This window comes from Panulirus ornatus, chromosome 67, assembly GCF_036320965.1.
Source record: "Panulirus ornatus isolate Po-2019 chromosome 67, ASM3632096v1, whole genome shotgun sequence".
NCBI classification, from domain to species: domain Eukaryota; kingdom Metazoa; phylum Arthropoda; class Malacostraca; order Decapoda; family Palinuridae; genus Panulirus; species Panulirus ornatus.
The window spans coordinates 14,091,772-14,109,924 of NC_092290.1; positions in this window are offsets into that span (position 1 = coordinate 14,091,772).

Genomic DNA, 18,153 nt, shown 5'->3' on the forward strand with positions numbered 1-18,153 from the left:
TCTCTCTCTCTCTCTCTCTCTCTCTCTCTCTCTCGCTACATGTATACATATATATATACATATATATATATACATGTATACATATATATATATATATATATATATATATATATATATATATATATATATATATATATTATATATATATATATATATATATATATATATATATATATATATATATATATATATATATATATATATATATATATATATATACATATATATATATATATATATATATATATATATATATATATATATATATATATATATATATATATATATATATATATATATATATTTATTTTCTTTTTTTCTTTTTTTTTTTTTTTGCTTTGTCGCTGTCTTCCGCGTTTGCGAGGTAGCGCAAGGAAACAGACGAAAGAAATGGCCCAACCCACACCCATACACATGTATATACATACGTCCACACACGCAAATATACATACCTACACAGCTTTCCATGGTTGACCCCAGACGCTTCACATGCCCTGATTCAATCCACTGACAGCACGTCAACCCCGGTATACCACATCGATCCAATTCACTCTATTCCTTGCCCTCCTTTCACCCTCCTGCATGTTCAGGCCCCGATTACACAAAATCTTTTTCACTCCATCTTTCCACCTCCAATTTGGTCTCCCACTTCTCCTCGTTCCCTCCACCTCCGACACATATATCCTCTTGGTCAATCTTTCCTCACTCATTCTCTCCATGTGCCCAAACCATTTCAAAACACCCTCTTCTGCTCTCTCAACCACGCTCTTTTTATTTCCACACATCTCTCTTACCCTTACGTTACTTACTCGATCAAACCACCTCACACCACACATTGTCCTCAAACATCTCATTTCCAGCACATCCATCCTCCTGCGCACAACTCTATCCATAGCCCACGCCTCGCAACCATACAACATTGTTGGAACCACTATTCCTTCAAACATACCCATTTTTGCTTTCCGAGAGAATGTTCTCGACTTCCACACATTCTTCAAGGCTCCCAGGATTTTCGCCTCCTCCCCCACCCTATGATCCACTTCCGCTTCCATGGTTCCATCCGCTGCCAGATCCACTCCCAGATATCTAAACACTTTACTTCCTCCAGTTTTTCTCCATTCAAACTTACCTCCCAATTGACTTGACCCTCAACCCTACTGTACCTAATAACCTTGCTCTTATTCACATTTACTCTTAACTTTCTTCTCTCACACACTTTACCAAACTCAGTCACCAGCTTCTGCAGTTTCTCACATGAATCAGCCACCAGCGCTGTAACATCAGCGAACAACAACTGACTCACTTCCCAAGCTCTCTCATCCCCAACAGACTTCATACTTGCCCCTCTTTCCAAAACTCTTGCATTCACCTCCCTAACAACCCCATCCATAAACAAATTAAACAACCATGGAGACATCACACACCCCTGCAGCAAACCTACATTCACTGAGAACCAATCACTTTCCTCCCTTCTTACACGTACACATGCCTTACATCCTCGATAAAAACTTTTCACTGCTTCTAACAACTTGCCTCCCACACCATATATTCTTAATACCTTCCACAGAGCATCTCTATCAACTCTATCATACGCCTTCTCCAGATCCATAAATGCTACATACAAATCCATTTGCTTTTCTAAGTATTTCTCACATACATTCTTCAAAGCAAACATATGATCCACACATCCTCTACCACTTCTGAAACCACACTGCTCTTCCCCAATCTGATGCTCTGTACATGCCTTCACCCTCTCAATCAATACCCTCCTATATAATTTACCAGGAATACTCAACGAACTTATACCTCTGTAATTTGAGCACTCACTCTTATCCCCTTTGCCTTTGTATATATATATATATATATATATATATATATATATATATATATATATATATATATATATATATATATATATATATACAGTGAAGGGCGCAAATGGGGAGGTGATAACAAGTAGTGGTGATGTAAGAAGGAGATGGAGTGAGTATTTTGAAGGTTTGTTGAATGTGTTTGATGATAGAGTGGCAGATATAGGGTGTTTTGGTCGAGGTGGTGTGCAAAGTGAGAGGGTTAGGGAAAATGATTTGGTAAACAGAGAAGAGGTAGTGAAAGCTTTGCGGAAGATGAAAGCCGGCAAGGCAGCAGGCTTGGATGGTATTGCAGTGGAATTTATTAAAAAAGGGGGTGACTGTATTGTGGACTGGTTGGTAAGGTTATTTAATGTATGTATGACTCATGGTGAGGTGCCTGAGGATTGGCGAAATGCGTGCATAGTGCCATTGTACAAAGGCAAAGGGGATAAGAGTGAGTGCTCAAATTACAGAGGTATAAGTTTGTTGAGTATTCCTGGGAAATTATATGGGAGGGTATTGATTGAGAGGGTGAAGGCATGTACAGAGCACCAGATCGGGGAAGAGCAGTGTGGTTTCAGAAGTGGTAGAGGATGTGTGGATCAGGTGTTTGCTTTGAAGAATGTATGTGAGAAATACTTAGAAAAGCAAATGGATTTGTATGTAGCATTTATGGATCTGGAGAAGGCATATGATAGAGTTGATAGAGATGCTCTGTGGAAGGTATTAAGAATATATGGTGTGGGAGGAAAGTTGTTAGAAGCAGTGAAAAGTTTTTATCGAGGATGTAAGGCATGTGTAAGTGAAGGAAGAGAGGAAAGTGATTGGTTCTCAGTGAATGTAGGTTTGCGGCAGGGGTGTGTGATGTCTCCATGGTTGTTTGATTTGTTTATGGATGGGGTTGATAGGGAGGTAAATGCAAGAGTTTTGGAAAGAGGGGCAAGTATGAAGTCTGTTGGGGATGAGAGAGCTTGGGAAGTGAGTCAGTTGTTGTTCGCTGATTATACAGCGCTGGTGGCTGATTCATGTGAGAAACTGCAGAAGCTGGTGACTGAGTTTGGTAAAGTGTGTGGAAGAAGAAAGTTAAGAGTAAATGTGAATAAGAGCAAGGTTATTAGGTACAGTAGGGTTGAGGGTCAAGTCAATTGGGAGGTGAGTTTGAATGGAGAAAAACTGGAGGAAGTGAAGTGTTTTAGATATCTGGGAATGGATCTGGCAGCGGATGGAACCATGGAAGCGGAAGTGGATCATAGGGTGGGGGAGGGGGCGAAAATTCTTGGGGCCTTGAAGAATGTGTGGAAGTCGAGAACATTATCTCGGAAAGCAAAAATGGGTATGTTTGAAGGAATAGTGGTTCCAACAATGATGTATGGTTGCGAGGCGTGGGCTATGGATAGAGTTGTGCGCAGGAGGATGGATGTGCTTGAAATGAGATGTTTGAGGACAATGTGTGGTGTGAGGTGGTTTGATCGAGTGAGTAACGTAAGGGTAAGAGAGATGTGTGGAAATAAAAAGAGCGTGGTTGAGAGAGCAGAAGAGGGTGTTTTGAAGTGGTTTGGGCACATGGAGAGAATGAGTGAGGAAAGATTGACCAAGAGGATATATGTGTCGGAGGTGGAGGGAACGAGGAGAAGTGGGAGACCAAATTGGAGGTGGAAAGATGGAGTGAAAAAGATTTTGTGTGATCGGGGCCTGAACATGCAGGAGGGTGAAAGGAGGGCAAGGAATAGAGTGAATTGGAGCGATGTGGTATACCGGGGTTGACGTGCTGTCAGTGGATTGAATCAAGGCATGTGAAGCGTCTGGGGTAAACCATGGAAAGCTGTGTAGGTATGTATATTTGCGTGTGTGGACGTATGTATATATATGTGTATGGGGGGGGGGGGGTTGGGCCATTTCTTTCGTCTGTTTCCTTGCGCTACCTCGCAAACGCGGGAGACAGCGACAAAGTATAATAAATAAATAGAATAATATATATATATATATATATATATATATATATATATATATATATATATATATATATATATATATATATATATATATATATATAATCAGTGAGCCTTGGCGGTTGACAAGCCCGAAGCCCAAATTATCAACCATCTAACCGTCGAAGTCTAGTGAACAAGGCGAAGCAGAGTCGGCCCGCACCCAACACAGAGTCTCGCCACTGGTGGACTGATGATGGCTGGCCAAGCTCCCGAGGACGCCTACCCACCCGGCCGGCGGAGGGAAATTGCCCATCGCTGACCAACACTTCCACTGGACCTCTATCATCACCTCGTTAAGACCAAGACCTCCACCGAGGAAAGCAACCAGCAAGATATTGTCCGGTGACGCCAGCTGGATCTACAACTCCAGCCCATCCTCAACTACTGGGCTGCAACTCCAGCAAGGACATGGTCACACCCATCGACAACGGTAACCTCCAGAAGACCGATTTCGACGATGAAGGCCTGCACTGTGGCTGAGAGATTGACTTGAGGAGGCAGAAGTGATTTTGTGACAGTGATTGTGTCAGCGTCGCGTCGCCTCGCCGCAGTGTATCGAGACAGACTTCCCCAGAACTTTTAAAGGGGAAGTAAATGTTTATAGTTGTGTTAATGGAGTGATAGTTTTCATGCATGGTGTTTTTGACAAGAAAATAGTGAAGTTGGAGAAAAAATGTAGCTTAGACATTGAAGCTTATTGACACAGTGGAAATTGATGAGAACTGCTATTGACGTTTGTGTGAATAAATTGTACATTTCCTTTTCCATAGCCAGAGGTTGAACCATTATGTGACATTCATTTTTTTTCATTCATTTCAAGCTAAAAGTTTGTTTTCTAAATTGTTTCTTACATTTTTCATATGTATATATATGTATGTGTGTGTGTGTGTGTGTATGTGCGTATGTGTGTGTGTGTGTGTGTGTGTGTGTATATGTATATATATATGTATATTATCCCTGGGGATAGGGGTGAAAGAATACTTCCCACGTATTCCTCGCGTGTCGTAGAAAGCGACTAGAGGGGACGGGAGCGGGGGGCCGGAAATCCTCCCCTCCTTGTATTAACTTTCTAAAATGGGAAACAGAAGAAGGAGTCACGCGGGGAGTGATCATCCTCCTCGAAGGCTCAGAGTGGGGTGCCTAAATGTGTGTGGATGTAACCAAGATGTGAAAAAAGGAGAGATAGGTAGTATGTTTGAGGAAAGGAACCTGGATGTTTTGGCTCTGAGTGAAACGAAGCTCAAGGGTAAAGGGGAAGAGTGGTTTGGAAATGTCTGGGGAGTGAAGTCAGGGGTTAGTGAGAGGACAAGAGCAAGGGAAGGAGTAGCAATACTCCTGAAACAGGAGTTGTGGGAGTATGTGATAGAATGTAAGAAAGTAAATTCTCGATTAATATGGGTAAAATTGAAAGTTGATGGAGAGAGGTGGGTGATTATTGGTGCATATGCACCTGGGCATGAGAAGAAAGATCATGAGAGGCAAGTGTTTTGGGAGCAGCTAAATGAGTGTGTTAGCGGTTTTGATGCACGAGACCGGGTTATAGTGATGGGTGATTTGAATGCAAAGGTGAGTAATGTGGCAGTTGAGGGAATAATTGGTATGCATGGGGTGTTCAGTGTTGTAAATGGAAATGGTGAAGAGCTTGTAGATTTATGTGCTGAAAAAGGACTGATGATTGGGAATACCTGGTTTAAAAAGCGAGATATACATAAGTATACTTATGTAAGTAGGAGAGATGGCCAGAGAGCGTTATTGGATTACGTGTTAATTGACAGGCGTGCGAAAGAGAGACTTTTGGATGTTAATGTGCTGAGAGGTGCAACTGGAGGGATGTCTGATCATTATCTTGTGGAGGCTAAGGTGAAGATTAGTATGGGTTTTCAGAAAAGAGGAGTGAATGTTGGGGTGAAGAAGGTGGTGAGAGTAAGTGAGCTTGGGAAGGAGACCTGTGTGGGGAAGTACCAGGAGAGACTGTGTACAGAATGGAAAAAGGTGAGAACAATGGAAGTAAGGGGAGTGGGGGAGGAATGGGATGTATTTAGGGAATCAGTGATGGATTGCGCAAAAGATGCTTGTGGCATGAGAAGAGTGGGAGGTGGGCTGTTTAGAAAGGGTAGTGAGTGGTGGGATGAAGAAGTAAGAGTATTAGTGAAAGAGAAGAGAGAGGCATTTGGACGATTTTTGCAGGGAAAAAATGCAATTGAGTGGGAGAAGTATAAAAGAAAGAGACAGGAGGTCAAGAGAAAGGTGCAAGAGGTGAAAAAAAGGGCAAATGAGAGTTGGGGTGAGAGACTATCAGTAAATTTTAGGGAGAATAAAAAGATGTTCTGGAAGGAGGTAAATAGGGTGCGTAAGACAAGGGAGCAAATGGGAACTTCAGTGAAGGGCGTAAATGGGGAGGTGATAACAAGTAGCGGTGATGTGAGAAGGAGATGGAATGAGTATTTTGAAGGTTTGTTGAATGTGTCTGATGACAGAGTGGCAGATATAGGGTGTTTTGGTCGAGGTGGTGTGCAAAGTGAGAGGGTTAGGGAAAATGATTTGGTAAACAGAGAAGAGGTAGTAAAAGCTTTGCGGAAGATGAAAGCCGGCAAGGCAGCAGGTTTGGATGGTATTGCAGTGGAATTTATTAAGAAAGGGGGTGACTGTATTGTTGACTGGTTGGTAAGGTTATTTAATGTATGTATGACTCATGGTGAGGTGCCTGAGGATTGGCGGAATGCGTGCATAGTGCCATTGTACAAAGGCAAAGGGGATAAGAGTGAGTGCTCAAATTACAGAGGTATAAGTTTGTTGAGTATTCCTGGTAAATTATATGGGAGGGTATTGATTGAGAGGGTGAAGGCATGTACAGAGCATCAGATTGGGGAAGAGCAGTGCGGTTTCAGAAGTGGTAGAGGATGTGTGGATCAGGTGTTTGCTTTGAAGAATGTATGTGAGAAATACTTAGAAAAGCAAATGGATTTGTATGTAGCATTTATGGATCTGGAGAAGGCATATGATAGAGTTGATAGAGATGCTCTGTGGAAGGTATTAAGAATATATGGTGTGGGAGGCAAGTTGTTAGAAGCAGTGAAAAGTTTTTATCGAGGATGTAAGGCATGTGTACGTGTAGGAAGAGAGGAAAGTGATTGGTTCTCAGTGAATGTAGGTTTGCGGCAGGGGTGTGTGATGTCTCCATGGTTGTTTAATTTGTTTATGGATGGGGTTGTAAGGGAGGTAAATGCAAGAGTCCTGGAAAGAGGGGCAAGTATGAAGTCTGTTGGGGATGAGAGAGCTTGGGAAGTGAGTCAGTTGTTGTTCGCTGATGATACAGCGCTGGTGGCTGATTCATGTGAGAAACTGCAGAAGCTGGTGACTGAGTTTGGTAAAGTGTGTGGAAGAAGAAAGTTGAGAGTAAATGTGAATAAGAGCAAGGTTATTAGGTACAGTAGGGGTGAGGGTCAAGTCAATTGGGAGGTGAGTTTGAATGGAGAAAAACTGGAGGAAGTGAAGTGTTTTAGATATCTGGGAGTGGATCTGTCAGCGGATGGAACCATGGAAGCGGAAGTGGATCATAGGGTGGGGGAGGGGGCGAAAATTTTGGGAGCCTTGAAAAATGTGTGGAAGTCGAGAACATTATCTCGGAAAGCAAAAATGGGTATGTTTGAGGGAATAGTGGTTCCAACAATGTTGTATGGTTGCGAGGCGTGGGCTATGGATAGAGATGTGCGCAGGAGGATGGATGTGCTGGAAATGAGATGTTTGAGGACAATGTGTGGTGTGAGGTGGTTTGATCGAGTAAGTAACGTAAGGGTAAGAGAGATGTGTGGAAATAAAAAGAGCGTGGTTGAGAGAGCAGAAGAGGGTGTTTTGAAATGGTTTGGGCACATGGAGAGAATGAGTGAGGAGAGATTGACCAAGAGGATATATGTGTCGGAGGTGGAGGGAACGAGGAGAAGAGGGAGACCAAATTGGAGGTGGAAAGATGGAGTGAAAAAGATTTTGTGTGATCGGGGCCTGAACATGCAGGAGGGTGAAAGGAGGGCAAGGAATAGAGTGAATTGGAGTCATGTGGTATACAGGGGTTGACGTGCTGTCAGTGGATTGAATCAAGGCATGTGAAGCGTCTGGGGTAAACCATGGAAAGCTGTGTAGGTATGTATATTTGCGTGTGTGGACGTGTGTATGTACATGTGTATGGGGGGGGGGTTGGGCCATTTCTTTCGTCTGTTTCCTTGCGCTACCTCGCAAACGCGGGAGACAGCGACAAAGTATAAAAAAAAAAAAAAAAAAAAAAAAAATATATATATATATATATATATATATATATATATATATATATATATATATATATATATATATATATATATATATATATATATATATATATATACATATATACAAACACTCATTTCATTTATCTGTTTACTATACTTTGTCGCTGCCTCCCGTGTTAGCAAGGTAACACAAGGAAACAGACGAAAGAATGGCCCAACCCACCCACATACACATGCATGTACAGACAAGTCCACACACGCACATATACATACCTATACATTTCAACGTATATATATATATATATATATATATATATATATATAAATATATATATATATATATATATATATATATATATATATATATATATATATATATATTTATATATATATATATATATATATATATATATATATATGTATATATATATACATATATATATATATATATATATATATATATATATATATATATATATATATATATATATATATATATATATATATATATATATATATATACATACACAGACATACATATATACACATGTACATAATTCATACTTGCTGCCTTTATTCTTTTCCGTCGCCATCCCGCCACACATGAAATGACAATCCCTTCCCTCCGCATGCGCGCAAGGTAGCGCCAAGAAAAGACAACAAAGGCCCCATTCGTTCACACTCAGTCTCTAGCTGTCGTGTATAATGCACCGAAATCACAGCTCCCTTTCCACATCCAGGCCCCACAGAACTTTTCATGGTTTACCCCAGACGCTTCACATGCCCTGGTTCAATCCACTGACAGCACGTCGATCCCGGTATACCACATCGTTCCAATTCACTCTATTCCTTGCATGCCTTTCAATCTCCTGCATGTTCAGGCCCCGATCGCTCAAAATCATTTTCACTCCGCCCTTCCACCTCCAATTTGGTCTCCCACTTCTCCTCGTTCCCTCCACCTCCGACACATATATCCTCTTTGTCAATCTACCCTTACTCATTCTCTCCATGTGACCAAACCATTTCAAAACACCCTCTTCTGCTCTCTCAACCACACTCTTACCATTACCACACATCTCTCTTATCCTTTCATTTCGTACTCGATCGAACACGTCTCCGTGCGGAAGCTCCCTGAAATGGATGATAGGTTCGAATACCCGAGATATCCCGCACCTCCTACGTTCGAACCCTGAGAAATCCTGCATCTCCTGAGTTCGAATCCCCGAAATATCCTGCATCTTCTGTGTTTGAATCCCCGAGAAATCCCGCATCTCCCATTCCAATGCACACCTGAGATGCAACTAGCCTATGGTCACCTAAGCTCCCATGCCCACCTCTTCTCCCCCATCACACATCACTATCACCCTCAAGGCCACCGAGCTCCGCCCTAAACTACGCTGCTAAACCCAAGATGACCCGCCATACTCAGTCCGCGGCGGCCCTTGCAAGACCGGGGTGGGTGTTAGAGATTTACGGATGCAGCTGAAAGAAAGACCAAAATGATAAAACATTCACCTCTTCAGATCTCATGTGAAACCTATCCTCATACAGGTAGCCATTTCCCGCCCAGCTCAGCTGCAAGAAAGAACCAACGTCCAGGTTCAACTGAAGCTTCACAACATATCGCAAAGGCGGACACACAGCTCCAAATGGACTGATGTCATCAGGACTACAGAACTTCGCGCGAGAAAGCAAACATCCGCAGCACTATATATATATATATATATATATATATATATATATATATATATATATATATATATATACCAAGAGTCTCTTGCCAAAAAAACACGTTGAACGATTCCTGGACAAGTTTCCTCATTTATTTCCTCGGAAGCAATCAACCGAAAATAACACTAGTGATGAAACCTACATCGATTTTCCGGGCGTCTCAGGCTTCTAAAAGCCCCAATATCGTCACATTTCTAAAGCTTTCCTTCTCAATAAAGCCATAGATTCGCACGCTGAAGGTTTAGCGTCATTATAAAGATAAACAAAATCTTGGTCATCGTCAAATCCTCCAAACCCAACAGTAAATGAATCCCTCACTTGCCCGCGTCTTGTCCTGCAACATAGAAGGCGTGAAAATAGAAACGACTTTGAGCAGTTTTTCTTCATACTGATGGATTAATACCCACCGCTGCCGGCATATTTGGGAGTGGATGCGTCAGCGGGCGGAACTATGGTGGTTGTAGGGAGCCATAGGGTAGGTGAGGGGGCGAAGACCCTAGAGGCATTGAGGGATACGTCGAAACATAGGTCTCTGTCTGTGAGGACAGATGGTAGGTATGTTTGATGGTATAGTAGTCCCGACGGTAATGAATGGATGCAAGGAGCGGGGCTTAGACAAAAATGTAAAGACGAGGATGGCCATGACAGAAACCAGATGCTTGAGGATATGTGGTATGAGGAGGGTTGATCGACAAAGAAGCAATGCGATAGGGTGTGGTAGTAGGAGAAGTATTTATGAGAGAACTGAAGAGGGTGTGCTGCCATGGTTTGGACAGATGGAAAGGATGAGTGAGGAGAGGTTGACTATGAGGGCATACACGTTAGAAGTGGAGGGAACAAGAAGAGGGGAGAGAGGAAACCAAGGAGGAGGTGCAAGGATGAAGTACTCAAACATACAGGAGAGTTCGAGGCGTGCAAGGGATACAGCGAATTGGAGCAATGTGGGGCTACGCGCTCTAAATTGACTAAAACCAGGGCATATCACGCGGTTGGAGCAAAGCACAGAAAGGTCAGTGGGGGCCACTTTGTGGATAGGGAGCTGTTGGCTCGGTGCAGTGTACATGACGGCTAGACAATGGATGTGAGCGAATGAGGCCTTTTTCTTCACTTGTTCTTGGAACTATCTTGCCGACGCGAGATATGGCAAAAGGATAATGTATATACAGTGCAAATATAGTGAGAGAGAGAGAGAGAGAGAGAGAGAGAGAGAGAGAGAGAGAGAGAGAGAGAGAGAGAGAGAGAGAGAGAGAGAGAGAGAGAGAGAGAGAGAGAGAGAGAGAGAGAGAGAGAGAGAGAGAGAACTGTTGAGGTAGCTATTACCTTCACATCATAGGCCATCGACAGGACGCACCTGCCCTATAGACCAACACCTCAACCATTCCTATAAAAAAGAACAAACGACGCATTGCGAAAGTGCCAAATGGGGTGGAAGTTTAGCCAAGAGTGAGTCAAATGGGAATAAAAATGGCGGTCACTTTCCCGGATAACTGGTTCACTGAGTGAACTCAATTATCTATTGCAACTGGTGCGGAAGATATAATTCCTCCCACTCATGCGTGTCAGAACTACTACTCCCTGCCTCGTGTGTATATATATATATATATATATATATATATATATATATATATATATATATATATATATATATATATATTTTATATTTTGCTTTGTCGCTGTCTCCCGCGTTTGCGAGGTAGCGCAAGGAAACAGACGAAAAAAATGGCCCAACCCACCCCCATACACATGTATATACATACACGTCCACACACGCAAATATACATCCCTATACATCTCAATGTACACATATATATACACACACAGACACATACATATATACCCATGCACACAATTCACACTGTCTGCCTTTATTTATTCCCATCCCCACCTCGCCACACATGGAATACAATCCCCCTCCCCCCTAATGTGTGCGAGGTAGCGCTAGGAAAAGACAACAAAGGACACATTCGTTCACACTCAGTCTCTAGCTGTCATGCAATAATGCACCGAAACCACGGCTCCCTTTCCACATCCAGGCCCCACACAACTTTCCATGGTTTACCCCAGACGCTTCACATGCCCTGATTCAATCCACTGACAGCACGTCAGCCCCGGCATACCACATCGATCCAATTCACTCTATTCCTTGCCCGCTTTTCACCCTCCTGCATGTTCAGGCCCCGATCACTCAAAATCTTTTTCACTCCATCTTTCCACCTCCAATTTGGTCTCCCACTTCTCCTCGTTCCCTCCACCTCCGAGACATATATCCTCTTGGTCAATCTCTCCACACTCATTCTCTCCATGTGCCCAAATCATTTCAAAACACCCTCTTCTGCTCTCTCAACCACGCTCTTTTTATTTCCACACATCTCTCTTACCCTTACATTACTTACTCGATCAAACCACCTCACACCACACATTGTCCTCAAACATCTCATTTCCAGCACATCCACCCTCCTGCGCACAACTCTATCCATAGCCCACGCCTCGCAACGATACAACATTGTTGGAACCACTATTCCTTCAAACATACCCATTTTTGCTTTCCTAGATAATGTTCTCGACTTCCACACATTCTTTAAGGCTCCCAGGATTCTCGCCCCCTCCCCCACCCTATGATTCACTTCCGCTTCCATGGTTCCATCCTCTGCCAGATCCACTCCAAGATATCTAAAATACTTTACTTCCTCCAGTTTTTCTCCATTCAAACTTACCTCCCAATTGACTTGACCCTCAACCCTACTGTACCTAATAACCTTGCTCTTATTCACACTTACTCTTAACTTTCTTCTTTCACACACTTTACCAAACTCAGTCACCAGCTTCTGCAGTTTCTCACAAGAATCAGCCACCAGCGCTGTATCATGAGCGAACAACAACTGACTCACTTCCCAAGCTCTCTCATCCACAACAGACTTCATACTTACCCCTCTTTCCAAAACTCTTGCATTCACCTCCCTAACAACCCCATCAATAAACAAATTAAACAACCATGGAGACATCACGCACCCCTGCAGCAAACCGACATTCACTGAGAACCAATCACCTTCCTCTCTTCCTACACGTACACATGCCTTACGTCCTCGACAAAAACTTTCCATTGCTTCTACCAACTTGCCTCTCACACCATATATTCTTGATACCTTCTGCAGAGCATCTCTATCAACTCTATCATATGCCTTCTCCAGATCCATAAATGCTACATACAAATCCATTTGCTTTTCTAAGTATTTCTCACATACATTCTTCAAAGCAAACACCTGATCCACACATCCTCTACCACTTCTGAAACCACACTGCTCTTCCCCAATCTGATGCTCTGTACATGCCTTCACCCTCTTAATCAATACCCTCCCATATAATTTACCAGGAATACTCAACAAACTTATACCTCCATAATTTGAGCACTCACTCTTATCCCCTTTGCCTTTGTACAATGGCACAATGCACGCATTCCGCCAATCCTCAGGCATCTCACCATGAGTCATACATACATTAAATAACCTTACCAACCAGTCACCAATACAGTCACCCCTTTTTTAATAAATTCCACTGCAGTACCATCCAAACCCGCTGCCTTGCCGGCTTTCATCTTCCACAAAGCTTTTACTACCTCTTCTCTGCTTACCAAATCATTTTCCCTAACCCTCTCACTTTGCACATCACCTCAACCAAAACACCCTATATCTGCCACTCTATCACCAAACACAATCAACAAACCTTCAAAATACTGACTCCATCTTCTTCTCACATCACCACTACTTGTTATCACCCCCTCCCCCCATTAGCCCATTTGTTCCCTTGTCTTACGCACTTTATTTACCTCCTTCCAAAGCATCTTTTTCTTCTCCCTAAAATCTAATGATTCTCTCTCACCCCAACTCTCATTTGCCCTCTTTTTCTCCTCTTGCACCTTTCTCTTGACCTCCTGCCTCTTTCGTTTATACATCTCCCATTCATTTGCATTATTTCCCTGCAAAAATCGTCCAAATACCTCTCTCTTCTCTTTCACTGATAATCTTACTTCTTCATCTCGCTACTCACTACCCTTTCTAAACCGCCCACCTCCCACACTTCTCATGCCACAAGTATCTTTTCCGCAAGCCATCACTGCTTCCATAAATACATGCCATTCCTCCCCCACTCCCCTTACTTCCCTTGTTCTCACCTTTTTCCATTCTGTACTCAGTCTCTCTTGGTACTTTCTCACACAAATCTCCTTCCCAAGCTCACTTACTCCCACCACTCTCTTCACCCCAACATTCTCTCGTCTTTTCTGAAAACCTCTACAAATCTTCACCTTCGCCTCCAGAAGATAATGATCAGACATCCCTCCAGTTGCACCTCTCAGCTCATTAACATCCAAAAGTCTCTTTCGCGCACCTATCAATTAACACGTAATGTATATATATATATATATATATATATATATATATATATATATATATATATATATATATATATATATATATATATATATATATATATATATATATATTCATTTATTTATTCATTATACTTTGTCGCTGTCTCCCGCGTTTGCGAGGTAGCGCAAGGAAACAGACGAAAGAAATGGCCCAACCCCCCCCCATACACATGTATATACATACGTCCACACACGCAAATATACATACCTACACAGCTTTCCATGGTTTACCCCAGACGCTTCACATGCCCTGATTCAATCCACTGACAGCACGTCAACCCCGGTATACCACATCGCTCCAATTCACTCTATTCCTTGCCCTCCTTTCACCCTCCTGCATGTTCAGGCCCCGATCACACAAAATCTTCCTCACTCCATCTTTCCACCTCCAATTTGGTCTCCCTCTTCTCCTCGTTCCCTTCACCTCCGACACATATATCCTCTTGGTCAATCTTTCCTCACTCATCCTCTCCATGTGCCCAAACCACTTCAAAACACCCTCTTCTGCTCTCTCAACCACGCTCTTTTTATTTCCACACATCTCTCTTACCCTTACATTACTTACTCGATCAAACCACCTCACACCACACATTGTCCCCAAACATCCCATCTCCAGCACATCCATCCTCCTGCGCACAACTCTATCCATAGCCCACGCCTCGCAACCATACAACATTGTTGGAACCACTATTCCTTCAAACATACCCATTTTTGCTTTCCCAGATAATGTTCTCGACTTCCACACATTCTTCAAGGCCCCCAGAATTTTCGCCCCCTCCCCCACCCTATGATCCACTTCCGCTTCCATGGTTCCATCCGCTGCCAGATCCACTCCCAGATATCTAAAACACTTCACTTCCTCCAGTTTTTCTCCATTCAAACTCACCTCCCAATTGACTTGACCCTCAACCCTACTGTACCTAATAACCTTGCTCTTATTCACATTCACTCTTAACTTTCTTCTTCCACACACTTTACCAAACACAGTCACCAGCTTCTGCAGTTTCTCACATGAATCAGCCACCAGCGCTGTATCATCAGCGAACAACAACTGACTCACTTCCCAAGCTCTCTCATCCCCAACAGACTTCATACTTGCCCCTCTTTCCAAAACTCTTGCATTTACCTCCCTAACAACCCCATCCATAAACAAATTAAACAACCATGGAGACATCACACACCCCTGCCGCAAACCTACATTCACTGAGAACCAATCACTTTCCTCTCTTCCTACACGTGCACATGCCTTACATCCTCGATAAAAACTTTTCGCTGCTTCTAACAACTTTCCTCCCACACCATATATTCTTAATACCTTCCACAGAGCATCTCTATCAACTCTATCATATGCCTTCTCCAGATCCATAAATGCTACATAGAAATCCATTTGCTTTTCTAAGTATTTCTCACATACATTCTTCAAAGCAAACACCTGATCCACACATCCTCTACCACTTCTGAAACCACACTGCTCTTCCCCAATCTGATGCTCTGTACATGCCTTCACCCTCTCAATCAATACCCTCCCATATAATTTACCAGGAATACTCAACAAACTTATACCTCTGTAATTTGAGCACTCACTCTTATCCCCTTTGCCTTTGTACAATGGCACTATGCACGCATTCCGCCAATCCTCAGGCACCTCACCATGAGTCATACATACATTAAATAACCTTACCAACCAGTCAACAATACAGTCACCCCCTTTTTTAATAAATTCCACTGCAATACCATCCAAACCTGCTGCCTTGCCGGCTTTCATCTTCCGCAAAGCTTTCACTACCTCTTCTCTGTTTACCAAATCATTTTCCCTAACCCTCTCACTTTGCACACCACCTCGACCAAGACACCCTATATCTGCCACTCTATCATCAAACACATTCAACAATATATATATATATATATATATATATATATATATATATATATATATATATATATATATATATATATATATATATATATATATATATATATATATATATACATATATATATATATATATATATATATATATATATATATATATATATATATATATATATATATATATATATATATATATATATATATACATATATATATATATATATATATATATATATATATATATATATATATATATATATATATATATATATATATATATATATATATATATGTATATATATATATATATATATATATATATATATATATATATATATATATATATATATATATATATATATATGTATATATATATGTATATAAAAGAAAGATATATATATATATATATATATATATATTTTTTTTTTTTTTTTTTTCTAAAAGAAGGAACAGAGAATTGGGCCAGGTGAGGGTATTCCCTCAAAGGCCCAGTCCTCTGTTCTTAACGCTACCTCGCTAATGCGGGAAATGGCGAATAGTTTGAAAGAAAGAAAAGATATATATATATATATATATATATATATATATATATATATATATATATATATATATATATATATATATATATATATATATATATATATATATATATATATCTTTCTTTTTTCTTTCTCTTAAACTGTTCGCCATTTCCCGCGTTAGCGAGGTAGCGTTAAGAACAGAGGACTGGGCCTTTGTGGAATATCCTCACCTGCCCCCCCTGTTCCTTCTTTTGGAAAATTAAAAAAAAACGAGAGGGGAGGATTTCTAGCCTCCTGCTCCCTCCCCTTTTAGTCGCCTTCGACGACACGCAGGGAATACGTGGGAAGTATTCTTCATACCCTATCCCCAGGGATATATATATATATATATATATATATATATATATATATATATATATATATATATATATATATATTAACAAAGATTGATGTTGATCCACGGCAGTACTCAGAAAGCAAGTCGTTGTGGGGATTCAGCTTCTTCTACCATTCAGTACCTTAATAACAACATACAAATGTAAAGAGTTTTTTAGTAGATAATAACATTTTAGATTCTTTTTTTCATATGTAATTGCATTTTCCAACTTTGTATAGGAAACATCAGGAATGTGATAATACTGGCCTCACTTACACATCTCCACTCTCCAGCTGTCAAGTATGATTTACTGAAACCAGCACTTACCATCCACAACCAGGTCTTTTAGATTGCTTCATATGCTCTGGATCAGTCCATTACCATCTTGTTGATCCTATATTTCACATGAATCCAGTTCATTCTATCCTATGCATGCCCTTCATTTTCCTGAATGTTTAGGCCCCAGTACCCCAAAGCCTCCTTCAGTCATTCCTTTCATCTCCTTCTAGGTCTCCCTATTCCCATTTGTTTCATCTACTTTTAATATTAAGATCCTCTTAGTCAGTCTTTCTTTGCTCATATTTGTTATATATATATATATATATATATATATATATATATATATATATATATATATATATATATATATATATATATATATATATATATGCTTAATATATTCCCTGGGGATAGGGGAGAAAGAATACTTCCCACGTATTCCCTGCGTGTCGTAGAAGGCGACTAAAAGGGAAGGGAGCGGGGGGCTGGAAATCCTCCCCTCTCGTTTTTTTTTTTTTTTTTTTTTAATTTTCCAAAAGAAGGAACAGAGAAGAGGTCCAGGTGAGGATATTCCCTCAAAGGCCCAGTCCTCTGTTCTTAACGCTACCTCGCTATCGCGGGAAATAGCGAATAGTATGAAAAAAAAAAAAAAAAAAATATATATATATATATATATATATATATATATATATATATATATATATATATATATATATATATATATATATAATGGGGCCTTCGTTGTCTTTTCCTAGCGCTACCTTGCACACATGAGGTGGGAGGGGGCTGTTATTTCATATGTGGCGAGGTGGCGATAGGAATGACTAGAGGCAGACAGTATGAAT